Here is a 27,588-nt window from a genome sequence, read left to right on the forward strand (position 1 = left end):
CAGAAAGTCATTTGCTTGCCAACTAATCAGCCTCTTGATCTGTCATAAAGATGTTCCTTATTAGAACAAACTAATTTTTCAAATATTTGCCTTCCAACATTAGTAAATTAACCCATTCCTTTTGTTTCTCATAAAGTATACTGACAGCCTAGGGCACATTTAGACAAACATGTTCCAATGTTCCAAAGTGGTCTCCAAAGAATACAAGTATATTCCAACATGGCTCCCATACAACACAAAATTCATTAAAATTATTTAATGAGGTTTCAGTGCTCACAGCATATTCCTTTCAGACATTGTTAATGGTGGTAAATGGCTATGGTGTAGTAGGAAGTTAAATGTTGAAGAGATGTTTCAGTAGAAAAATGATACGGCTATTATAAGCCTTGGGTTGCTACGGAAAGAGGGATGAAGCATGAAAAGTTTTGATAAGGTGAGAACAGCTCCTTAAGGGTTATTAAGTGTCTTAGAAGTAAATTTAAACTGCATATCCTAATTAAGAATACTAAACATTAACTCAAAGATGGGTTTATAAATATTCAATATTTCTAGTTTGTATTCTGTATGTATAAATACTAAGTATTACTTTAAACTGTGTTAAAAAATAATGATACTTTAATATATTCCAGGGATACAGGACTGTATATATTTTAGTTATTGGAGTATAGAAATTTGGGGAGGCAAACAAACTGCTTTCTGTCAAGATGGAGCAAAAAAGAAAAGTATCTGCTTGGTAATTTTTCTATTCCCACAAAGACCTGCTTTGCTGCTTAAAATTGAAATCAATGAGCTATCCTTTCATATTTAAAATAAAGCTGCCTTTTGGTAGTTGAAATCGTTTTCTCTTGTTCACAACTAAACTATACAGTGATTTTGTAAATTCTTGTTTTCATCATCACTGCCTATACATGGAAAATCATATGATTCAAGGAGATTCTGAGAACCATCCCAAATGTACCAAGTTGTAATTTATATATGATATGTACATTGCTGTTTAAGGAGAAAGAACCATAGATTTCATCAGATACTCAAAAAAGTCTGTTCTTTATCACTGACTCTCACAGTCCCACGATTATGCCAGGTTGTATCTAACATGTGGCACATTGGAAAAAGGTACCTCTTAGAGCCTTGCCACTGATATATATGTATATATAAATATTCTCACAGAGAATTTTTTCATGAAATTTGGCTTGACAAAGGTTACCTAGGTACTTATAATTTTTTTTAGTAAGTCTTAATTTTTGTTCATTTGAATATGTCTAGCCAGAAGTTGATAGAGACAGGTTTGAATTGGGTAACAGAGTGATTTTTTTCCCGTCAAGAACTGATCAAAAGGACTTCTGGCCAGGATGGAAGCGTAGGTGGAAACACTGTGCTTCCTCGCAAAACCAAGTTTAAAGACAACAAAATTTTAGTAACAAAAATGCAATGAAACTACAGAAAATTGAACTGCACAGAAGTCCGAAAACAACGAATCATTCAGCCAGATCAGTAAGAGGGGTGGAGTCAGCAGCTGGCAAAGGGTTGCACAGGAAAATTCCAGTGCCCAGCCTTCCGAGCCTCCAGCCGCACAGGTGGTGGTTGGCAGATCCTAGGTGTGGGGTGGCAACAGGCAGACCCAGTGAAGGCGTGGGGCAGCTGGCTGACTGCGATTACACATTCGCGTGCAGATAAACCAGGCAGAGGAGCAAGCAGTGAGACAGACCACGCAAACCAGGGCCACAGCGCTGGGGAAATAAAGCCTAAAAGCCCCAATTGGAAAAACTTTCGGGGTCAAGGTGCCAGGAGAAGCTCCCTGGGGCTCCCTCCATTTATGTCCACTTGAGACATGTGGACATAAACTAAAGTAGGGGGGAATGCTGGGGGATGGGGTGTTCAGGGTGGAGGGGAATGAAGGGGGGAATTAGAACAACTGTAATGGCATAATCAATAAAAATATTTTTTAAAAAAGAAAAGAATGAAGAAACAAGAATTCGAAAAAAAATGAGGAGAGGCTTAGGAACCTCCAGGACATCTTTAAACATTCCAACCTCCAAGTCATAGGGGTACCAGAAGGGGAAGAGGAAGAGCAACATGTGGAAAACTTACTTGGACAAATAATAAAGGAGAACTTCCCCAATCTGGCAAAGGAAATAGACTTCCAGGAAGTTCAGAAAGCTCCCAGAGTCCCAAAGAAGGTGGACCCAAGAAGGAACATACCAAGGCACATCATAATTACATTGGCCAAGATAAAAATTAAGCAGAGAATCCTAGAAGCAGCAAGAGATAAGGAGACAGTTACCTACAACGAGTTCCCATAAGATTGTCAGCTGATTTCTCAAAAGAGACCTTACAGGCAAGGAGATGGAAAGAAATATTCCAAGTCATGAAAAGCAAGGACCTACAACCAAGATTGCTCTATCCAACAAAGCTTTCATTTAGAATGGAAGGGCAGATAAAGTGTTTTCTCAGATAAGGTCAAGTTAAAGGAGTTCATCATCACCAAGCCCTTATTATATGAATTGTTAAAGGGACTTAACTAAAAAAAGAAGATAAAAAATGTGAACAGCAAAATGACAGCAAACTCACAATCGTTAACAACCCCACCTAAAACAAAAACAAAAGCAAACTAAGCAAACAATAGAACAGGAGCAGAACCATAGAAATGGAGATCACATGGAGGGTTATCAACAGGGGAGTGGAAAGGGAAGAGGGGGGAAAGGTACAGAGAATAAGTAGCATAGATGGTAGGTAGAAAATAGACAGAGGGAGGGGGAGAGGAAGAATAGTATGGGAAACGTAGAAGCCAAAGAACTTATATGTATGACACATCAACATGAACTAAAGGGGGGGGTGTGTGTGGGAGAGGGTGTGCAGGGTGGATGGGAGTGAAGGGGGGAATGGGACAACTGTAATGGCATAATCAATAAAATATATTAAAAATAAAAAGGCTGAAAACCAAAAAATAATGTTCTGATAATTTCTGTATATGATTTTAGTATATTTCTTTGTAATTATTTATTATTTACTTAAAAGCATTATTTTGAAAAAGAGCCATACACGTTACCAGACTGCTAACAAGGTTTATAATCCAAAAATGTTTAAGAATCTCTGACTTAGAGGAATAAACTACACATGGTTGTATGATGGTAGGTTCTACTTCCCAAACTCATGTTTCTTCACTAACTGGATTATTTGAATATCCATTGGAATTCAACTTTGTTAATTAAAGTCATAGTTATCTCTTTCTGAGAAGCTAATATTTGTTTGAAAACTTTTAAGAACAATGAACATGCATTTATAGGTAGTTCCCTTTATCTGCTGTTATTACATTTAGCACTACTGTGCAGTTTTTAAGTTTTTTTTTGACAATCTAAGAATTGGTTCTGAGGTTCCATGTTATTTCTCTTGTGCATATTAATGTATTATAAGTCTGCAAGTTAGGGTCAGTTCAGCTTGATTCTCTGGCCTTTTATTTATTTATTTTTGATGAAGAAACTTAAGTCATTTAATAGATCAGTCAGATCCTATTTTTGCACCGAACACACCTGATTGTGGGAGTGACTTTCCTCAAAAGTCCCCCCCCGGTGTGCCACAGTTGAGAGTAAATATAACTGAGACATGATGTGATCTGCTTAGGGAGAAGAAGTGGCCGTTTTCCCAGAGGAAAAAGGCCAGCAGTGGCCAGTTTCTTCAAGGAGAAAAAGGCCTTGAGCTGCCTTCTCCAGGGCCTCTTATTGGGTTGTAATACACAGGAATACAGGGTGGCAAGGATCAAACAGTAGATAACATTTCAAAAAAATCTGAGGGCTTACTATGAGTCAGTCTGTCAGGAACAGAGTTTTAGGGTTTCCTGCTTGAATTTTTGACATGAATGAAAGCACCCTTAGCAGAGCAGATTTCACAGGTTTATCAGGAAGTCTTTGTGATGCCAGATTTTTCCCCAGGACACGCTCTAGCAAGGCAAGGAGATGCACCTCTCCCCATCAGGTATTCAGGCTTAAGGGGATTAGAGCCAGGAAGCAATTCTCCCAGAGAACATGGGGACTTGGGCTTTGCCAAAGCCAGGGGGCAATGTCCATTGCTCTTTTTTGCAGCCCCCAAGTCCTTTCATGATGGCCTCCTAAGTGATCAAATCTGGCTTAGGTTGCCCCCCCCCCCACTGTGAGGGGTCTTACCCATCATTGACTTCTGACCAAGCTTTAGGGGCAGGGAGAAGAAACTGAGGCAACGTTTGCTACCAGAGATAAGGTTTGTCTCCTGTGGCTCACATTCTAGAGGTCGTCCCTTGTCCTTAGCCACAAGGGGTAGAGATACAATTCCTAGAACCAGGCAGAGCGGTCTACAGCACCTAATGTATTCAGATGCATTATTGTTCACTTTCATATTATTGTACAATAATGTAACAGTATTTCTTTTGTTTATTTTTAAAACTATATTTTATTGATTATGCTATTACAGCTCTCCTACTTTTTCCCCTTTGCCCCCCTCTATGTGGTACCTTCATTCCCTCCAGCAGTCCCTCCTTAGTTCATCATGTCTGTGGGTCCTGCATATAGGTTTTTTGGCTTATTCATTTCCTATACTCTTCTTAACATCCCCCTGTCTATTTTGTACCTACCAATTATGCTTCTTAATCACTGCACCTTTTCCCTCATTCTCTCTCTTCCCCTTTCCCACTGATAACCCTCCAAATGATCTCCATATCTGTGATTCTGTTCCTGCTCTTGTTGTTTGCTTAGTTTGTTTTTTTAGATTCAGTTGTTGATAGTTATGAGTTTGTTGCCATTTTTAAGTTAATAGTTTTGATCTTTTTCTTAAATAAGTCCCTTTAACATTTCATGTAATAAGGGCTTGGTGATGATTGTCTCTTTTAGCTTTACTTTGTCTGAGAAGCCCTTTATCTGCTCTTCCATTCTAAATTATAGCTTTTCTGGTTAGAGTAATCTAGGTTGTAGGTCCTTGCTTTTCATCACTTTGAATACTTCTTGCCAATACCTTTTTGCCTGCAGAGTTTGTTTTGAGAAATCACCAGACAGTCTTATAAGAATCCCTTTGTAAGTAACTTTCTGCTTTTCTCTTGCTGCTTTTAAGGTTCTCTCTTTATCTTTATCCTTTGGCATTTTAGTTATGATGTGTCTTGATGTGGTCCTTTTTTGGGTCCATCTTAGACTTATATGTCTATTTCCTTCACCAAATTAGTTTTCTTTCAGTACTTTTTGTAATAAGTTTTCAATTTCTTGTTCTTCCTCTTCTTATTCTGGCATCCCTATGACTGGGATGTTGGTACATTTGGAGATGTTCCAAAGGCTTCTTTAGCTATCTGCATTTTTTTTATTTCTTTTTTATTCTTGCTGTTTTGATTGAATGCTTATTTCTTCCTTATGTTCTAAATCATTGATTTGAATCCCGGTTTCATCCTCTCCACTGTTGGTTCCCTGTAGATATTTGTTTATTTCACTTAGTGTAACCTTTAATTTTTTCTGTTTTTTTTTATTTTGTTGCCATACTCAATGAGTTCTTTGAGTATCCTGATCACCAGTGTTTTGAACTGTGTATCTGATAGGCTGTTATCTCCATTTTGTTTAGTTATTTTTCTCAGGTTTTGTTTTATTCTTTCATTCGGGCCATATTTCTTTGTCTCTTCAACTTGGTAGCCACCCTGTGTTTGTTTCTGTGTATTAGGTAGAGCTACTTTGACTCCCTGTCTTAGTAGAATGGCCTATTGTAGAAAAGGTGCCTGTAAATTGTGTGGGGTGGAGACTTAAGTAGTTGCCAGAAAAGGACAACCCACTTCACCGCTTTGTGACTCTTTTGGGGGGAGGGCTCAAGGAGGGAATAATGCTATTGCCTGGCTTTTAGAGGTTTGCCTAGCACTTGCCATATGTGATTGGTGCCCTTCCAGCTGTTTCCCTGGTGCTGAATCCCAGAGTGGGTGGGTCTGCATAACTTCTAAGTCTGTGTGGGCCCATTAAGTGGAGTCTCCTGAAAATCTGGCAATTTTTTCCACTGCCCCTACCCCTACCCCCACTAGTTTTTATAGCCAGAAGTTCTGGTGATTTCTCTTCCTGGCACTGGAATTCTGAGCGCTGAGGTCTGGCCTAGGGCTAGGATCTCTCACTCTCAAGGGGTGCCTCCTGATTTTTATCTACTGCATGTGAATGTGGGGCCACCAGTTCTGCCGCCATTACCACCTCTCCACAGCCTCTCTGCTATTTTTGTGTCTCCACCCCTCCTACCCATCTGGATGAATCTGGCTTCTTTAAATCCTTGGTTGTTGGACTCCCATACAGCTTGATTTTCTGATGGTTCTGGATGTTATTTGACTTGAGGTCTAGTTGTAATTCTTTCTGTGATTGCTCAAGGAGGTAAAGCATGTTTATGCCTCCATCTTGACTGGACAGTCAGTGTTCATTTAAATATTCTTTTGTAACTATTGGCTCTGTTGTCACAAACTGATTTTATGCCAACGGCTTAGGATAAGTTAATTTTATTTTTATATACTCTACTTTAAAACTTTACTAGAATATGGCTAGGAAGAAATTCCCACTAATCTCTCAGCTGTTATTTGATTAGCTGTTGTTAATCTATTTAAATGTTTTTAAATGTTGGATAAATCTTCTTAAAAATACTGAAGGACTGATAAGTCCAAAATGAAAATGCTAACAAGAGCCCAGAAAGTAGGCATAGCATAAACCTCCTTTTGTCTTTAGAGCATTTGTCCCAACTGGCAAACTTGAACTTTGGTTTTCATACTTCCCTGATAAAGTTTAAGCTCCAAAGAGTTATTTTCCAAGTTTAATCTACCCCATTGGATCAAATCCACCCCACTCACCTAAAGCATGACAGACCCTGACAACTTTAGAACATCCCAAGCACAAACTAATAGTCCAAATTCACATTATCAGATTGCCAAAAAAAAAGAAACTTGGAAAAGCTGAATTTATTTATTTGACAGTGATCTTACACTAGGGTCTCCCAAACACAAAATAATAGCCCAAATTCACAATATCAGGTTGGTCCCAAAAACTTAAAAGCCAAATGTATTTAGTTGAAAGTGGCCTTATACTTGTAGATCCCAGATTGCATAAATCAATACTTCTGCTTTAGAAAATCTCCATAAATTATTTTCAAGAAAAATGAATACCTTATAGTTTAAAAAAAACCATGTAAAGCCAGCAGACAGCAAAGAGACCTCAGTCTATGACCTCAAATACTAGAGCTGAGTCATAGTACATAAAATAAGCTTTTTTAAAAAAGAGACAATTGCTTAAAATTTCTACAAGGAGTAGAAGCTTAAAGGAGAGTCAAATATCTAAAAATAGAAATTCTAGAAAGAAAAATGAAATTGGTATGAAGTAAATAGGAAATTATTGAACTGGGTGAGACAGATTAAATGAAAGTATCCACAATGCCTCATTCAGACAAGAATATACAATATACAAAAATTAAAATTGAATTAAAATGGTTGAAGACATGGGAAATAAAATGAGAAGTTCTGACTTTTGGGGGGAATTTCAGAAGGAAAAAATGGGAGAGCAAACCTTTACTAAAAGTAATTATAAAGATATTTTAAGCAGAAGGAAATGATCCCATATGGAAAGTCAGAGTTGAAAGAAGGAACAGTACCCTCCCCCGAGTGGTAAATATTGTTGATAAATCTAGACATTCATAAAACAGGGCATAGAAAAAGACTAATACACATTGTGGGGTTAATGGATTTTTTTGTATTCTCAAGCATTTGAATAGACTGGGAGAAGAATAAGGTTATTCAATAGTTAAGTATACATTTTTCTAAGAGAATAGTAAATTTTTAAATCAAAAAATGAAAAACCTATGAATTATTAAAATTTAAAAAGAAAAACATAGCCAACATTCAAACTTGCTTATATGATTCACTAGGGAACTTTTTAAAATCCTAATGCCCAGACTCCACACTACACCAGTTAAATCAGAGTATCTGAGTGATTTTAAATTCTCAAGGTGTTTCTAAAGAAAGTGTGAAGAGGGAGAAAAAAAGAGAAGAGAGAGAGCAGAGAGTGCAAAAGTAAGATCCCTGATATAAATAAAAATATATCACTAAACCACATTAAAAGTAAATGATATAAATACTGTAAAGATTTCAGATTATTATTTTTTTAATTTTTAATTTTTTTTATTTTAGTTGTTGTTTAAGTATAGTGTTCTGCCTCCACTTTATGCTGGAGTTTAGAATAAGTATCACTTCTAAAAGTAGAGTTTTCATAATGATAAAAGGTGTGGTTTAACAGGAAGATGTAATGTTTAATTTGTATGTGCCTGATAGTTTAGCTTTAATATATGTAAAGCAAAATCTAACAATAAATCTACAGTAGTTTGGAGGAGTTTGTTTTATTCTTCCCAATATTATAGCTTGATAAATTTCAAAAGTCCATGGGGAATTGTTTTTTAATATTTTATTTATTTATCTTTAGAGGGGAAGGGAAGGAGAGAGAGAGAGAAATATCAATGTATGGTTGCCTCTGCCGAGGACACACAATGTATCGTGTGTCCCCTACCGGGAACTGGCCTGCAACCCAGGCATGTGCCCTGACTGGGAATTGAACCGCGATCCTCTGGTTCGCAGGCCCGTGCTCAATCTACTGAGCTACACCAGCCAGGGCCATGGGGAATTTTAAGAGTAGCACAACACATACCCAATATTTTCATTACCTAAGATTTTCATTACTTAATGTTTTGCTACTTTGTTTCACATTTGTGTGTATACTTTTTAAAAATTTTTCTGAACCATTCGAGTTATTTCAACTCTAAATATTTTAGTATGTATCACCAAATATCAAGAACATTTGTCTACTTAGCCACAATACAGTTGTCATCACACTCAGGAAATTGATACAGTTATATAATACACATGTCTTATTTATGTTTTCCATATTGTCACAATAATGTCCTTTATAACTCTGGGTTGATTGTTTGACCCAAGATCCACTTAATTATTACCTATTGTCTTTAGTTGAATATCACTCAGATCTCATAATGTAGAAAATTCCCTGGGATTAGATGAGTCATGTTATTTAATCCTCACCAGAGGATATGTTTATTGATTTTAGAGGAGAAAGAGAGAATCATCAGTGTAAGACAGAACCATTGATCAGTTGCACCCATACCAAAAATCAAACCCACAACCTATGTTTCTACCCTGACTGGGGAATGAACCAGTAATTTTTTGGTGTACAGGTCAACGCTCCAACCAATTGAGCCACTTGGCCAGACCCATGTTAAATATTTTTGATAGACATACTAAATAGATAATATTATGTTCTCAGTATATTATTAACAGGGAACAGGGCTGTTGATCTCCTTATTGGTGATGATAAATTTTATCTTTTCACTCAGATGATGTCTACCAGATTTCTCCATTATAAATATACCTATAATTTGTAATCTGTGGAGTTGTACGTGTATATTTTCAGTGAGTTTTCTGTTCTTTGACAGTGGTTTTAGCATCCATTATTCTTGCTAGAATGGAGTGTTTGTTTGTTTTATTTTATATGCAGGTTGGAAAATGGTGATTTTTTTAAATTCTACATTGCCGAAACATGCTTTTGTAAAGAGTTTTCCAGAATTCCTGCCCAGATGAAGGCATAGGTAGATACATTTTGCCTCCTCTCACAACCAAAAAAAAGGACAGCAAATTTAAAAAACAAAAAATAACTAGAACTGCCAGAAAAATGGAACAGTATGGAAGTTCAACAACCAAGGAGTTAAAAAAGAACATTCATTCAGACTAGTCAGAAGGGCAGAGATGGGCAGCCAGGGCAGAGAGGACACCTGCCAATGTGGTGGCTGGCAGACTGGATGGTCCCACATTTTCCTGCAGATAAACCAGGAGGAATAACTGGGGAGCAAAACAAACTATGCAACCAGGGTTCCAGCACAGGAAAAGGAAATCTCAAAAGCTCTGGCTGGAAAAACCTGTGGGGGTTGTGGCAGCAGGAGAAACTCCCGGCCTTACAGGAGAGTTCATTGGAGAGACTCACTGGGCCCTAGAATGTACACAAACCCCACACCCAGGAATCGGCACAAGAAGGGACCAAGTTGCTTGTGAGCAGCAGGAGAAGTGACTGAAAGCTGGCTGAGAGCCAAGCAAGCAGCACCATTCCCTCTCTGACCCATCCCCCACAGGCAGTGCCACAATGCAGCAAAGTGGGTAGCACCACCATGACAAATAAATACCTAAGGCTCCACCCCCTACAACATATCAGGCATGGCAAAACAAAAAAAATATGGCCCAAATGAAAGATCAAAGCTCCAAAAACAGAACTGAGCGATGAAGAGATAACCAACCTATCAGGTGCAGAGTTCAAAACACTGATAATCAGGATGCTCACAGAAATGATTGAGTATGATCACAAAACAGGGAAAAGTGAAGGCTATGCAAAGTGATATAAAGAAAAATATACAGGGAACCAACGGGGAAGGGAAGAAAACAGGGACTCAAAACAATGATTTGCAGCAGAAGGAAGAAGTAAACATTCAGGCAGGACAGAATAAATAAAAATCTTTTAAAAAGTATGAACAGTGAAATAACCGTAAACTCACAACTATCAACAACTGGACCTAAAAACAAAAACAAACTGAACAAGCAACTAGGAGAGGAACAGAATCACAGAAATGGAGTTCACATTGAGGATTATCATTGGGGATGGGGAGGGGTGAGAATGTGGGGAAAAGTACAGGGAATAAGAAGCATAAATGATAGGTACAAAATAGGTAAGTTAAGAACAGTGTAGGAAATGGAGAGGCCAAAGAACTTACATGTACAACCCATGCTCATAAGCTAATGGGCCAGGGGGTGTATGCTGTTGGGAGATGGGGTGCAGGGTAGAGTGGGGTAAAGGGGAGAAAAAATGAGACAGCTATAATAGCATAATCAGTAAAATATATTTTAAGAAAAGAATGTAATTTTTCCCGTGGTCTCATGGAAGTAGGATAAATAATTGTTCCTCTTTTCCAGAGACTAAGCAATTTTCTGGGACCTGGGACTTTCAATGCTATAACCAGAAAAGTCCTGGAAAAACAGGGATGAATTAGGAAAACAAAAAAGAGAGAGAGGAACTTTCCCTTTTTCCTCTTTAATTTTGAGTTTCTATGGACTCGTTAGTATTTTAATTCACTGTATTATAATTCATTCCTATTGTTATTCATTCTGATGCAAAAATCATCTCAGATTAGTTCAGTAGAAAATCTGTGAACAAGCTCCTTTGACCTTTTGATATATTCCCATTAGTTTGGGGGCATTATTTTGGCTTGCTTTTATAAGATTACCCAGGCTTACCTTGAACTTTCTCTGCTTCAACCCTGGAATACAACATTCTTCTAAGAATACAGATTCTTTTTCATGAGGGACTAAATTCTGCTCGTTGCTACTTGGTGTTATATTGCTTCTATACCCTTTTGTATGAAACCTCTAATTCTAGCCCATCACTAAAGGGTTCTTTCTCTCCTTTCCCCCATTCTGAATTTGTATCCCCCAGCAACTTTAGTTTATCTCTGCATTTGCTCAGCACTTCAGTTCATGCAAAATAATTTCATGGCTGTACTAGAACAACTACAGCATGATAATTAAAATTCAAGATTTCTTTGCAGGTTTCTTTTGGTCTTTAAAATATCTCCCATGAATGTTATTATAGTCAGCACACTGTGTTTAGAAGACACCATTTTTTTTTCCTGTGCTACTTAGTATATAGTTAGGTACATTAGTTTTCTTTTCTTATTGTTTTGTGCTTTTTCTCATTCCTGTAATTGAATTTTATTTTTGAATATGTGCAGTTAACAACTTTCAAAGCCAAATCTACAAATAAGGTATACTCGGGCATCCATCCCTACCTTAAAACATCCATTTTATTTCCAAATTCTCTGAGACTTTAACACTTCTTTATATTTACCCTTTCTGAGTTTCTTTTGCAAAAATGAAAAAAATATTTTAAATAAATTTATAGATATTGTTTCCTTTTAAAAATTAACTGGAAGATTTTTAACATACCTTAATAATTGAGAAGGCAAGGATGATATAGTATTTGAACATGATTAACAAACTTTTCCTGGGCGGGGGGCGGGCAGGGTTGGGAATATAAGACAGAAAGCTATACTTGAACAAGAATTAAATTAAAAAATTGTTAAAAAAAACAAACTTTTCCTGATGATCATATTTATAATAGTGTACCCAAAACGACATTCATTTCTTTTTTCCCCAAGTGATATATTTCTTTGTTTGTTTGTGTATTTTCCTCACCCAAGTACATACTCATTGATTTTGATTTTAGAGAGAGGGGGAAGGAGAGAAACATTGATGTAAGAGAGAAACATCAATTGTCTATCTTTCGCACATGCCCCAACCAGGGACTGATCTCCCAACCTAGGTATGTGTACTGACCAGGAACTGAACCCAGGACCCTTTGGCTCACAAAACCACACTCCAACATATTGAGCCACACCAGCCAGGGCAAAACAGCAATCATTTCAATCATACATGTAACATTTATACAAATATTTTATAAAAATTTATATATTTTAAAAATTACCTTTTTGAAATATGTTAAATTTATTTAAAAATAGAACACATATCAGTAAGATTTGAAGAGTTGAAATTATGCAGTGTATTCTCTAAAGCCAAAATAATTTTTGGACTGTATAAATGTAACTACTCCTTAACTGTTAAGAAGTTGAAACTACATTCAACCCTTTGAAGGCAACCATGAGGCTGATGTGGCCCCCAGTGAAAATGAGTTTGACACCCGTGTCCTAGGCAAATCAGTGAAGAAAAAAAAAAATAGATGGAACTATCGATGAATGGATAGACAGGAAAGAAATACAAATATTATTTTTCACAGATTGTGTAATTATATACCTAGATTAGAATACCCAAAATAAATACATAGAAAAACAATTAAGATACATAATAAGAACTTAGTAAAGTTGCTGGATATAAAATTATTATACAAAAATCAATTACATGTATGTACCAATAATGAAGAAGAAATTTTAGTGACAAAGTTTATTCATGGGGGAAGACAATAATAGCATAAAATAACAATATAAAGCCAACATAAGGTAGTATGTTAGGTAACATACAATGCAGACAAGCTGAACACATTCTCTCTGCTCTTTAGACTTCAAAGAACCAGGAATCTATTTTTACAGTTGTTTCTCTACATTTTCTTTCCTTTATTTTTCCAACACCTACTCACTATTTTTCTTTCCTTGGGTTTTTAAATTTTTTATGTATGTTTTATTGATTATGGTATTACAGTTGTCCCAATTTTTCTCTACTTTATCCTCCCTCTGCCCTGCACCCTCTAAACCTCCAGCATCCCCCCATTAGTTCATGTCCATGGGTTGTACATATAAGTTCTGTGACTTCTCTGTTTCCTATACCATTCTTAAATCTTTCCCCATCTATTTTATGCCTGTCAATTATGCTCCTTATTCCCTGTCCCTTTCCCCCTCATTCTTCCCTTCCTGCGTCCCCGATGAAAGCCCTCCATGTGATCTCTATTTCTCTGGTTCTGTTCCTGTTCTAGTTGTTTACTTAGTTTTTGTTACTGTTTTTCGGTTCAGTTGTTGATAGGTGTGTTTTTGTTGTCATTTCATTGTTCATAGTTTTTTATCTTGTTTTTTTCTTAGATAAGTCTCTAACATTTTCTATAATAAGGGCTTGGTGATGATAAACTCCTTTAACTTGGCCTTATCTGGGAAGCATTTTATCTGTTCTTCCATTCTAAAGGATAGCTTTGCTGGATAGAGTAATCTTGGATGGAGGTCCTTGTCTTTCATGACTTCAAATACTTCTTTCCAGCCTCTTCTTACCTGTAAGGTTTCTTTTTGAGAAATCAACTGATAGTCTTATGGACACTCCTTTGTGGGCAACTATCTCCTTTCCTCTTGCTGCTTTTAAGATTCTCTCTTTATCTTTAATCTTGGGTAACTTAATAGTGATGTGCCTTGGTGTATTCCTCCTTGGGTTCAATTTCTTTGGGGCTTCCTGGACTTCCTGGAAGTCTATTTCCTTCACCAGATTAGGGAAGTTTTCCTTCGTTATGTGTTCAAATAAGTTTTTAATTTCTTGCTCCTGTACTTCTCCTTCTGGTATCCCTATGATTTTAATGTTGGAATGTTTAAAGTTGTCCCAGAGGTTCCTAAGCCTGTCCTCATTTTTTGAATTCTTGTTTCTTCATTCTGTTCCAGTTGGATACTTATTTTTTCTTCTTGTTCCAAATTGTTGATTTGAGTCCCAGTTTCCTTCCCTTCACTGTTGATTCCCTGTATATTTTTCTTTATTTCACTTTGTGTAGCCTTCACTTCTTCCTTCATTTTGCAACTGAGGTCAATCACTTCTGTGAGCATCCTGATTACCAGTGTTTGAACTCTGCATCAGATAGGTTGCCTGTCTCCTTGTTGCTTAGGTATTTCTGTGGAGTTTGGATCTCTTATTTCATTTGGGCCATATTTCTTTGTCTCAGTGCACCTCTTATGTTGTAAGGGAATGGGGCCTTAGGTATTCACCAAAGTAGGGCAACCCTCTTTGCAGTGTTGTTAGCACTGTCTATGGGGGTAGGGTCAGAGAGGGAATAATGCCACTCACTTGTTCTGCTCTAGCCCCACTTTCCAATGAACTCTCATGTGAGACTGGGAGTTTCCCCCTTTGCAGCAACCCCCACAGTAGTTTACAGGTAGTTTTCAGTGGTGTACCTGATCTTAACAGAAAAGCTTTTAGTTTATGCCCATTGAGTTTGATATAGACTAGATTTCTCATATATGGCCTTTTTCTGTTGAGGTATACTCCCTCTATTCCCTCTTCACTGAGTGTTTTTATAGTAAATGCATGCTGTACTTTGCTTTTTTAGCAACTATTGATATGATCATCTGTTTTTTGTCTTTTGTATTGCTTATATGGTATATTATGTTTATTGACTTGCTTATATTGTACCATCTTCCATATTCTTGGGGTTTTTGTTTTGCTTTGTTTTGTTTTGTGTGTATATATATATAAATATTTTGGTGGGGGGGATGGTTTTGGGAAGGTCAGGGTTACCTCTTTCCTAAATGTTTGGTAAAATTCTCCTGTGAATCCATCTGACCCAGAGCCTTTGTGTGCCAGGGGTATTTTATTACTACTTCAAAATTCACAAGCTGATATCAGTCTTTTCAGGCTTTCTGCCTCTTCTAGATTCAGTTTTACAGGGTTATATGTTTCTAAAAATTTGTCCATTTCACCCAGGTTTTCAAATTTCTTGGTATATAGTTGTATGTAATAATTTCTTACAATCCTTTGTATTTCTGTACAGTCAGTTGTAATTTTGTCCCTTTTGTTTCTGATTTTATTTGGATCATATCTCTCTTTTTTCTTGATTAGTCTCATAAAAGACTTGTCAATTTTGTTTATTTTCTCATAAAACCATCTCCTAGATTTATTCATCCTTCAGATTGTTCTTTTAGCCTCTCAGTCATTTTTCTCTGCTCTGATATTATTTATTTCCTACCTTCTATGCACTCTGGCATTTGTTTGGTGTTGTTCCTCTAGTTGTTGTAGATTTAGGGTTAGGTCATTTATTTGAAATTCTTATGTCTTTTTTACATAGGTCCATGTAGCTATGAACTTAATTCTCAGAACTGCCTTCACTATGTCTGATAGGCTTTGAGTTGTTGTGTGTTTATTTTTGTTTGTTTCCAGAAACTTTCTGATTTTTTGCCCTGATCTGTTTGTTTACCCATTCAGTGTTTAATAACATGTTATTCAGTCTCTATGAATTTTACTGTTTTTGAGGTTTTTCCTTGAGGTGGTTTTCTATGCTCAGATCACTGTGATCTAAGAAAATGCTTGATATTATTTCAGTTTTCTTGAATTTGTTGAGGATTGTTTTGTGTCCTATCATGTGGTCTGTCTTTCAAAATATTCCATGTGCATTTGAAAAAAATGTATATTTTGCTTCTTTGGGATGCAAGATTCTATATATCTATATCAGTTAAGTTCATTTGATCTAGGGCATTGTTCAATATCGCAATATCCTTAGTAATGTTTTGTTTGGAAGATGTATTCATTTTTGGCAATGAGGTGTTATAATCCCCTAGTATAAGTGTGTTGTTTTTCATATCTTTCTTGAAGTCCTCCAAGATTTTCCTTATATATTTGGGTGGTCCTATGTTGGTTGCATATAAGTTTAAAATGTTTGTTTTCATGATGGATTCTTCCCTTGAATATTTTGAAGTGTCCTTCTGTGTCTCTTACTGTGGCCTTTGTTTTGGGGCCTATTTTGTCTGGTGTAAGTACTGCTACCTGGGCTTATTTTTTCCTTTCCATTTCCTTGGAATATTTTTTCCAACCTTTCACTTTCAGAAAATATAGGTCTTTCATTCTGAGGTGGGTCTCTTGTAGGCAGCATATGTGTGGGCCATGATTTCTTATCCATTCAGCTATTCTATGTCTTTTGATTGGAGCATTTAATCCATTTACATTTAAGGTTATTATTGATAGATACTTATTCATTGCCATTTTACTTCCTTCATACCTGTGATTCTCTCTCTCTTTTTTTTTCATTTTCATAAAGCAGTCCCTTTAGCATCTCTTGTATTGCTGGTTTGGTGGAGATGTATTCTTTGAGCCATCTTTTATCTGAGAAGCTTCTTATTTGGCTTTCCGTTTTAATTGAGAGCCTTGCTGGATAGAGTAGTCTCTGTTGCAGGCCCTCATTTTTCATTACTTGGAATATTTCTTGCCATTCTCTTCTGGCGTAGAGCATTTCCATTGATAGGTCAGCTGCTACTCTTATCGAGGCTCCTTTGTGTGTTACTTCTTGTTTTTCCCTTGCTGCCTTTAAGATTCTCACTTTGTCTTGGAATTTTACCATTTTCATTTTGATGAATCTTTGAGTGGGCTTCTTTGGGTTCTTCTTAATTGGGGCCCTATGTGCTTCCTGCATTTGTGTGACTTTTACTCTCATCAAATTAGGGAAGTTTTCTATCATTACTGTTTCAAACAGATTTTCTATTCCTTGCTCTTCTTCTTCTCCTTCTGGTATCCCTATTGTATGAATATTATTCCATTTCATATTGTACTTCATTTCTCTTCATTCTTTTCCAGTCTTTTTTCTTTTTCTTGCTCTCTTTGGGAGGATTTTCTGCTTTATCCTGCAGCTCACTGATTTGATCCTCTGCTTCATCAATCCTACTTTTGATTCCTTCTACTCTGTTCTTTAATTCAGAAATTATATTCTTCATTAATTTTTGGCCCATGTTGATTGTTTTTATGTCCTTTTTATGCTGATATAGTTTGCAGTAACATCCTCATAATTTCCCTGTAGTTTTTGGTAGTATGTACTGGTTCATTAAGCTTCCTTATAACCATTCTTTTGAACTCAATATCTGATAGTTGACTTGTGTCTATTTCATTTAGCATTCTTACTGGGGATTCCTCCTTTCCTTTAGATTGGAGGTGGTTTCGTTGTCTTCCCATTGTTTGTGGGACTCTTCTTGTTTGCTTCTATTTCTTAAATTGATCTGCTTTGATTTTCCTACTTCATGGTGTGACCTTCTATGGTGGGAGGCCTGTGAGATAAAGTGGTGCAGTCTTCTTGGTTACCTGAACTTGATATCGGGATGTCTTTTATGCCTTTTTTGCTGATTTTTTCTGGATGTAATTGGGTTGTGATTGTTGTTGGGTAGTTATTTTGTGGGGATTTTTCTGCCGCTATTTGATTGAGGGTCACTTTGCCCGTCCATTCATGTGTGCTGTTGTGCAGGCACTGCCTGAACAAAACCACAGAGCCCAAGAAACAAACCCACATCTTCAAATATTACTTCCTCCCACAATCCTACTATCAGTAGCAAATGAACCAGTATTAATAGGGTGTATCGAGATTAAGACTATTACAAGAAAAGAGAGTGGATATGAGATGACCTACTGAAAGAGAAGTGATTTTGAGAGGGTAGAGGTAGTAGCACTAATAAGAGTTGGGAGTTGGAGGAGTGGAAGGAGAAAAGGTAGAGATTACCTCATGAATAAAGAAAGGTAATGAAGAGTGTGGAATAGACTATAGGAAGAGAAGCATATAATATTAGGTTTAAACATTAATTAAAGTAGTATGCAATATAGTGAGAGAAAGAAAAAGGAAGGAAAAAAATATTAAATAATTAATAAAAATATAGGAGCCAAATTGAGAGAAAGATCCACCAGAGTACTATCAACAACACATGAGCTAAAATTAATATAGGTGGTGTGGGAATGGTAGGGAAAAAGAAACAAAGAAAAGTCTAAGATAGGGGTGTCAAAGTCATTTTCACCAGAGCCCACATCACCCTGTGGTTGCCTTCAAAGAGCCAAATGTAATTTTAGGACTGAATAAATGTAACTACTCCTTAACTGTTAAAGAGTTGAAATTACATTTGGCCCTTTGAAGGGAGCCATGAGGCTGATGTAGGCCCCAGTGAAAATGACTTTGACATCCCTGGTCTAAGAGATGTTTAGAGGAATGGGAAATGATTTTGTAATGATAGAGAGGGAATACTAAGAGTGAGGAACAACAACTAGACTCTGTGAGGGAGAAATTGAAATTTCGTATGTAAAAGGAAAGGAAAAAAGGAATAAAGAAAAATAGGAGAGAGCAAGATGGCAGCAAGATAGGTCAGAGCAGAGTCCATTTCCCACTGTGCACAGGTGGAATATAGCTGATCTTCTGAGGAACAGAGTGAGAAGCCAGTGGTATCCCAGCATATATGAAGGTTCAGGCCAAAATTATAGAAGTCATGGAAAAATCAGATGGTAAAGGAGTTACTTTGGGATGGTAAGATCCCTGAGACCAACATGGAGACCAGGGTGGCTGCATCCCCAGGCCTGGCGCCTGGCAGGCTTCCCACACCTACTGCAGGATTCTTAGAAGAGAGCCAGGTCAACAGCTCCCTCCCCTACCAAACAGGGAGGTTTGAGCAGTACCAGCATGGACCTGGATGCTTGAAGTTACTGCAGGGAATGAAGATGAAATGGCAAATGCACAGGAACTGTGTTTACCTGCTGAGACTGCGGATGCCTGCTGGGTCATTACCAACAAAACTGGGGAGCAGGATGACACCTGGAGAAGGGAGAAGAGTTGGGCTGTGATAGACCCTGACCTGTATAGTGTCCAGTCTGGTTGAAGTTGGGCTGTATGAGAAGCCAGACACTTGCTTGTAGCAGCAGGCTTGAACAGGAGGAATTTGTTAAAAAATAAAGGCATTCAGTGGCTGTTTAAGGAATTGTCCCAGAGCAAGACCACCTCCACCTCCCCTGGCTGTGCCCCTGCAGCTTCCACAGCCTTGGCTGTGGGCCCATCCCTGGTGCCAGGACCACTGCTGAGTCCCTACCCCACACCAGCCATAGCAGTGGAGGGTGCCCTCCTGTGCCTACAGCCATAGCAGCACATACACGACCCAGCTGCTGCCACAGCTGTGGTCCCTTCCCCACAGCCACAGAGCCCATATACCCACACCCACATACATGGCACCCCCCAACAGAGGAGGGCAGAAAGGCTCAGAGAGTCAGCAGTCCCCCAAAAGACTTAACTCATTGGGGGAGCTGAACTACCCTGAAAAGACTTTGAAAGTCCCTAGCACCTAGGACAGCAAAGAGCAAAAAGCTGGTGTGTGTTTACCCCATTGGTGTGTCTCAAGGACAGCACAACTGGTGGACTGAAGGCATAGGCCTGATGCATAAGGGCACTGGGGGCATGGCAGTGAACTAAGGAACTGGGCCAGAGACCTGGCAACTGAGAAAAGGGCAGCTCATACCTGGCCCCCATCCACACAAAACCAGAGGAAGGGCAAAAAGTGAAACCCAACCATCCTCAGCCTGCTTCAGCCAAGAAGACCACCAGAACTCACTGGGCCATTTTAGAGAACAGGCTGACAGTGACCAGAGGGGAGAGGGGAGGGAATTTCAGGGGAAATAGGGGAGGGATTTAGAGGAACATATATAAAGGATACATGGTCAACAGCTGAGAAGGGTGGAAATGGGAGGGAGGCGGGGAGCACAGGGGGTGGGATGGGATGGGAGTAATAGACAGAAAACTGTACTTGAAAAATAATTAAATAATTTTTATAAAAAATAAAAAAAATAAAATTAAAATATCCAAACAACAAAAAAAATGTAGAAGAAGAAGAAAAAGAAGGCTTTTTTCTTTCTTTTTTTCTTCATTTTTTTCCCCACAAGTGAAACAATAAAACCTGAGACAAATTTCACATTGCTATTCCAGAGAACTTGCAATTTATTGTTATTTGTATTATTATTTTTCCTTCTTTTATTTCACTAGTACTTTTTAAATTTCTCTTCTTTCTGTTTAGTTTTCTTCATTTTGTTTGTTTAATTCCATTATTTGACTGTTTTTCCTTGTTCTTTCTCTCGTAATGTATCTTTAATTTTCCTTCTTTCACTTCATTTGTGTTCCAGTAGCACACTACTCTAGGTCTTCTATTTCCTATTCTTGTTACTTATATCACATAGATTCTGTACCATGATTGTTGCTCCATTACTGTTGTCAATAATTGTTGTTCCACACAATTGTAAATACTACACACCGCTCCTAGATCTTAAACCATTGCACTATTTTCTGGAACTTTATTACTGTTGTGATTGACTCAATTCTCTTGCACACTACACCTATTTTCTATCCTTTACTCTCACTATATCTCATAATATGAGATATAACTCCCACAACCTCAATATTTCTTGGATCCACCTCAGAATCCTCCCCCAATCCAACAAGAGACTTATCTTTTTTCCACTTTGTCTAAAAAGTGACTAATTGAGTGAAATATCACAGTTAACACTGTACTAATCCAAAGCATCTCCTAACTCTTCTCTACAGGTTAGTACTTTAAGGCCAATAGAATACACTCCTGCTGTCTTAATCCATTTTGCCTTCTCCCTCCAATGATCACATAAAAGTATAGGTGGGAGCTGTGAAAACCAGTATACCTGTTGGAAGAGAGGACTCACCAACAAAGGAACCACCAACAGATATTAATGGAAGAAGGTGAAGCAGTGAGTGGAAGCCACACTAACTTCCACCCAGGACCAATCTGGAATTACAACTAAACTGTGGAGAAATTACCCAGAACAAACAACTGAACAGTAGCAAGAGAGAAGCCTCAAAACCTTGTACAGACAAAAAAACAGCTTCAGTACAGACTGTCCGCACCTGCACAGCAGAATACGATACATGGTAGGTGGAGTTACCCTCAGTTAACCAGCCATAGGGAAGGACCCACCAAAGAAAGACCCAACAACAATCAAAACCCAGAGACATCCAGAGAGCCAACATAAATGACAGCCCATGAGTAGCAAGTTCAGGAGATCAAGGAATCTGCACCACTGAATCTCACAAGTCTCCTTCCATGGAAGGTCACACCATAAACCCAGGAAGTCAGAACAGGTCAATTTAAGAAGCAGAGGCTAACAAGTACATTCTCACAAACAATTGGAAGACAAAGAAACAAACTCCAAATGACAGAAAGGGAGGAAGCCTCAGAAAGAATGCTAAATGAAGTAGAGGCAAGTCAACTATCAGATATTGAGTTCAAAACCATGGTTATAAGGAAGCTCAATGAGCTCACAGAGAATTACCAAAAACTACAGGGAAACTACAATGAACTCACTGTAAACTATACCAACATGAAAAAGGAAATAGATACTATCAACAAGGGCCAAGAGAAAATGAAGAATATAATTTTTGAACTGAAAAACACAGTAGAAGGAATCAAAAGCACACTAGATGAAGCAGAGGATCAAATCACCAAGCTGGAGGTAGGAAAAAAAAAGAAGGTAGGGAAAAAATCCAGAAAGAGCACAAAAAGGAAAAGAGACTTGGAAATAACAAAGAGGGTAGGAGAACTGCAGGACAACATGAAACGTTAACAACATCTGTGTAATAGGGACACCAGAAGAAGAATAGAAGGAAGGGATAGAAAATCTGTTTGAAAAAGTAATGATGGGCCCTGGCTGGTGTAGCTCAGTGGATTGAGCACAGGCCTGCGAACCAGTGGATCACGGTTCAATTCCCAGTCAGGGCACATGCCTGGGTTGCAGGCAGGTTCGCTGCAGGCCAACTCCCAGCAGGGAATGCATGAAAGGCAACCATACATTGATGTTTCTCTCCCTCTCTCTTTCCCCTCTAAAGATACATAAATAAATTAAAATTTAAAAAAAAAAGTAATGATGGAAAAATTCCCTAATTTGATGAGAGAAAATGTCACACAAATCCAGGAAACACAGAGAGTCCCAATCAAGAGGAACCCAAAGAGGCATACTCGACACCTCATAACTAAAATGATAAAATTCCAAGACAGAGAATCTTAAATGAACCAAGGGAGAAAAAGGAAATAACATACAAGGAAGCTCTGATAAGACTAGCAGCTATTGCTCAATGCAAATGCACAACACCAGAAGAGAATGGCAAGGAATATTCCAATTAATGAAAAACAGGCCTACAACCAGGATTATTCTATCCAGCAAGGCTCTCAATTAAAATGGAAAGCCAAATAAGGAGCTTCCCAGACAATAAGAAGCCTGAAAGATACCTCCTGCAATCCAATTCTACAAGACATTGAAAAGGAAAAGGAAAAAAAAAAAGGAAGAGTGAGAGGCAGAGAAGAACACAGATACAAAAATGACAATGAATAAGTACCTATCAATAAAAACCTTAAATGTAAATGGATTAAATGCTGCAATCAAAAGACATAGAATAGGTGAATAGATAAGAAATCATGACTCACATATATTCTGCCTGGAAGAGACCCACACAGACTGAAAGTGAAGGGCTAGAAACAAATAAAGTACCTAGGAATAAACCTAATCAAGGAAATAAAAGAGCTGTACTAAGAAAAGTACACAACACTGAAGAAAGACATTAAGGAAGACACAAACAAATGGAAGCATGTACCATGTTCATGGATTGGAAAAATTTATGTCATCATAATGTCCATACTACCCAAAGCAATTTATAGATTGAACACATTCTTTATGAAAGTACCAATGACATATTTCACAGATACAGAACAAACACTTCAAAAATTTATGTGGAACCATAAATGAGTCTGAATAACTGCAGCAATTGTGAGAAAGAAGTACAAAGTAGGAGGGATTACAATACCTGATATCAACGTGTATTACAAGCCCACTGTAATCAAAACATCCTGGTGTTGGCATAAGAACAGACACATAGACCAATGAACAGAACAAAGAGCACAGAAATAAACCCCAGTCTCTATGGTCAATTAATATTTGATTAAGGGGGCAGAGCATAAATGGGGTAAAAGTAGGTAAATGTACACAACTGTAATTGAACAACAGTAAAATAATTAAAAAAAAACAAAAATAAGAAGGCCAGATAAAAGAGAAATTGAAGATAGATCAAAAAGAAAGAGGAAAAAAAGGCTAAGATGGCATAATTAGGATTCGAGTCAAAACAAAAAACAGTAGAAGAAAGATCCAGTAAAATTTGTTATTTGAAATACAGAATTAATGAAGCTAGCAAAAACCTTGAAAAAACAACTACCTTACCCACAACTAACTAGCAAAGTTAGTAGAGAGAACTGGGGTATTTTAATAGCTGGGCAAAAGAATGTGAAATCACCCTTTACAAGAGAATTTATTTTGAGTTCCTGGACGGGGAAAAATAGTTAAGAGGGTGGAGTGGAAACAATTTGTAGCTAGAGAGATAACCAAATTCAAAATGAGAATTTTACAAGAGAAGAGGAAGGTTAGATAGGCTAAGAGAAGGGAGGGTCAAAATATGTAAATTGAAATACACTATAGTATCAAATCTAGTGACTTCTTATATACAAATTCGCTGGACAAAAAATGAATGTTATAAAGCTGTGCTGGAAAGAAAATATCACAAACCATAAAGAAGACCACAGTGGCTTTCATATTGGTGGCCTCTTGTATTTACCACTGTTCTTTTTCTTTCTGGATCTGCTTCTGATGATGTCAGACATTGATCTCATCTGAAGTTAGGCTGCCTGTTTGATACTTCCAGTGATCTGCTGTCACTGGCTGTCTCCTTCCTTTGTTAATATGGTCCCTCTGCACTCAGCAGTCAGGTTTAAGCACCCAAGGGCGCAGCCAAATCCCTCCTGGGGTGGGAGCTATTGTTTCCCCTCAGGTAACTGCTGCTTGCAGGGGAGTAGTCTGCCTGATCAGGGTGATTCCTGTGTATGGGGGTTAGCTCAGCTACTTTCTCAATTCTCACCCCAAAGCCTCCATCCCCAGTCTCTCAAGTCTCTGTATTGCACTCTGCCCCACCTTTGCCAGTGATCTGCTGTCTCTGGCTGTCTCCTTCTGTTGTTTATCTGGTCACTAGGACTCAGCAGTCAGGCTTAAGCACTAAAGGGCCAGAGCAGACACTTTCCTGTGGTAGGGGCTATTGTTTCCCCTCAGGGTACTGCCACTCGGAGGGGAGTGGTCTGCCTGAGCACAAAGGCCCACTGGGGGTTGACTACTGGGGGTCGACTCAGCACTGGGATCCCTGCAGATACTCTCTCAGTTCTCTCCCCAAGGCTTCCAGTCCGAAAACTCATGTGTCTCCAGCTCACTGTGCTGCTGCCTTTGCCTGAGCCCCAGGTAACTGGCTACAAATGAAAATTTATGTGTTGGCCCTTTAAATGGCCCTTGTGTCTCCAACCATCTGTCTCTGGTAGAGAGCAACCCTGCTGCTTTTTCCACTGATTATCTATGTACTTTTTGGGTTCTGGTGTTCTAGGCTGCGAATCCTAGCTTAGGGTTTAGACCCCAAAACATTTTAAGGGGATCCAAAGGCAGCTTAATTGTCTCGCTGGCACTGCCACCTGGGGCACCCAGCCAGCCCTATATAGTCTCCAACTCACTCCTTACCAGACAGGTTGTGCTGAAGCTAGTTCTCTATGTCCAAACTTATATACTTCTTTCTGGCTATTGCTTGGTTGTTTGTTCCGGGTGGTTTCTCCACAGTTGAGTTGTAGTTCCAGATTGGGCCTGAGAGGAGGTGTGACTTCCATTCACTCCTCTGCCATCTTCCTTCCTCCCTAGTGTATTTTTTATTTCATATATTGTATTCTTTTCTTCCTGGTTCTTGTTTATGGTTTCTCTTTCCTTTTTCATACTGTTGTGGTTCCCACTCAGTTCCTTGTAGTTGTCACTGAGTTACTTGAACATATTCATAACCATTTTTTAACTCTATGTCTGATAGTTTGTTTGCCTCCATTTCATTTAGCTTTTTTACTGGGGATTCTTCCATTCCTCTTGATTGGAGGTTCCTTCTTTGTCTCCCCATTTTAGGTGACTGTTTTTGTGTGTTTCTGCATCTCAGGATCCCCTGCTTTTTGGCCGCTGTCTTCTTGGGGTGGGCTTCTGTAGTAGGAGTTCTGTGGTGCTCAGTAATGCAGTCTCTTAGATCTCTATGTCTGGAGTCTCTAGAATTGTACTTTCTTCCATTTATGTTGGCTGTCTTGTTGTACATGGTCTTTACTTGTTGGTGGCTTCTTTGTTAGTGGCTTCTCCCCTCCAGCAGGCTTACTGGTAGTCACAACTCCCACCTTGTCTTGTATCCTGTTGTACAGGTGTTTGTTAACAAAGCAATATTATCAGACAACCAAACCTATACCAACAAAAAGAAAACCCCTACCCCATCAGGAATCTCAACTGCAATTAGGCAAAGATTAATAAAGGTGAAGAGAGATTACAGATGTTATAGGATATGACAAAAAGAGGGCAAAATGGTATTGAGTGGTAAGAGGGAGAATTAATGAGTACAGAGAGAACACAATTTAAAATGTAAGTAACACACAAGGGGTGATGGGAACAAAGGGGTAAGAAAAAGGAAGAGTATACTATGAGGTTTGAAGTAAAATTGAAAACATATTGGACCAATGGGAGCAAAATTGCAGAAAAACCACAGCAGGATCAATAGCAACAGCAGCCAAATGAGGTTTAATAAAGGTGGAACAGGAATAGAATATTGTAAAAAAGTGTATATGAAATTTCTACCGTGAAAAATAAATGGTTTTGAGAGGATCGAGGAAACAAACTAATAAGAGTAGGGCATAAAGTCCAGATTGAGAAAGGGGGAGAAAGGGAAATGAAATTCCTCACTCAACTGATTAAGAGCAGGAGGAAGGCAAAATGGACTAAGACAGTTGGAGAGTATTCTATGGGATTTAAAGTACAAACAAATAGTGAACAAATAGGAGTTCTGTTGAAGAAGTAGAGCAATAACTGTGGTATTTTTTGCCCAACTAGCCACTATGTATAAAAGGTAGAAAAGAAATAAGACTCTTATAAGTGGGGAAAAAGAATGTGAGCTGACTTAAAATGAAGAGCACTTGATGTGAGGAGGTGGATAGAGGAGAAATAGAGTAAGGGATAGAAACATGGCATAGTGTGAGAGAAAATAAAGTTTACAACAGTAGTAAAGCTCAGGAAGATGGTGAAATGGATTAAGACCAGGGAATGGTGCTGTGCAATATTTGGAATAACAGTAATATTATATATATATATACAATCTGAATATAAAGAATAAAAAATAAAAGGCCAAGAGTAGTGAGTTATTTGGAATACTAGTGAAGTGAAAGGAGAAAAATTAGCATGCAATATGAAAGTGAAAAAAAGAAACAAAAAACCTAAGTAAACAAAAAGAAAATTTTTTTAAAAAAATCAAGGTCTGATGAAGAGCAAGGTGAAATTTGTCTTGGCTGTTGTTTGCCTTCTGACTTCTTTCTGGATCTGTCTCTGGTTTTTCCAGGGCTCCAGGTCTTGCTGATTTAGTCCTGGGGTAGGACAGGGTCAGGGGTGGGGGGTGGAGGCTTCTGCTGGTTGTTAATCTTGTCCAGCTAGTTTTGCATATCTTCCAGGCTCCTCCAGGCAGTGGGGGATTGGGCTCTTGTTTTCCCTTTCTGGTAGTTTGGCAAGGAAAGGGCCTCAGTCTGGGCTGTAGTAATCACAGGTGCCCAGTTTCCAGCCCATGCCCTCAGAGCACTGTGTGGTGGCATTTTCCACTCTACACAGTTGGGCTGGGCTGGTGCCAATAAACCTCCTCATTTTCCACCCTTTTGATCATTCCCTGAGTTGAGAGCAAATCATGCCTACAATCTCCCCCTCTATTGGCTGGGCAGCTGCTCACGCAAGATCCCTGCCCAATGTGTCTCAGTTCTAATTTTGAAAAAGTCTGTTTGAGTGCTGCTGCTGCTGCTCCTAATCACTACCTGGCATTCCACACACTTCACCTCTTCTCCCAGCTCCTGGTATCAACAGAACTCATCCCCCTACAACTCTCTGGAACTTTATTACTAGGCCAGCCACTGCTCCCACACCCTAGCTTTGGTGCACTGCCAGCCGTGTGTGTGCCTATGTGCCTTTCCCCCCCTGTGGCTACTTTATTTGTTCAAGTCTCTCCTGGCAGATGTCTATGATTTGCCCACCCTGGGAGGGGAGGGAGCTGCTAGGTTTCTATCACTGACCTGTCTCTCCTCAGATGTTGCCCCCATGGCAGTCACAGTTTCTGATGCCAGGCTCAGGGACTTTGCCTTCCCACCTATAAAACCACCTTACTGCCCATTTCGAAGTGTCCT

The 27,588-nt window shown here is 38.5% G+C and overlaps 1 protein-coding gene across 1 annotated transcript in view; it reads left to right on the plus strand.

The window, feature by feature from the left end:
- Window positions 1-27,588, plus strand: part of SAMTOR (S-adenosylmethionine sensor upstream of mTORC1) — a 190,930-nt gene that overhangs the window by 125,145 nt on the left and 38,197 nt on the right.

This window comes from Sturnira hondurensis, unplaced genomic scaffold (assembly GCF_014824575.4).
Source record: "Sturnira hondurensis isolate 20B ecotype Veracruz unplaced genomic scaffold, ASM1482457v3 Scaffold0023759, whole genome shotgun sequence".
Taxonomy (NCBI): Eukaryota; Metazoa; Chordata; class Mammalia; order Chiroptera; family Phyllostomidae; genus Sturnira; species Sturnira hondurensis.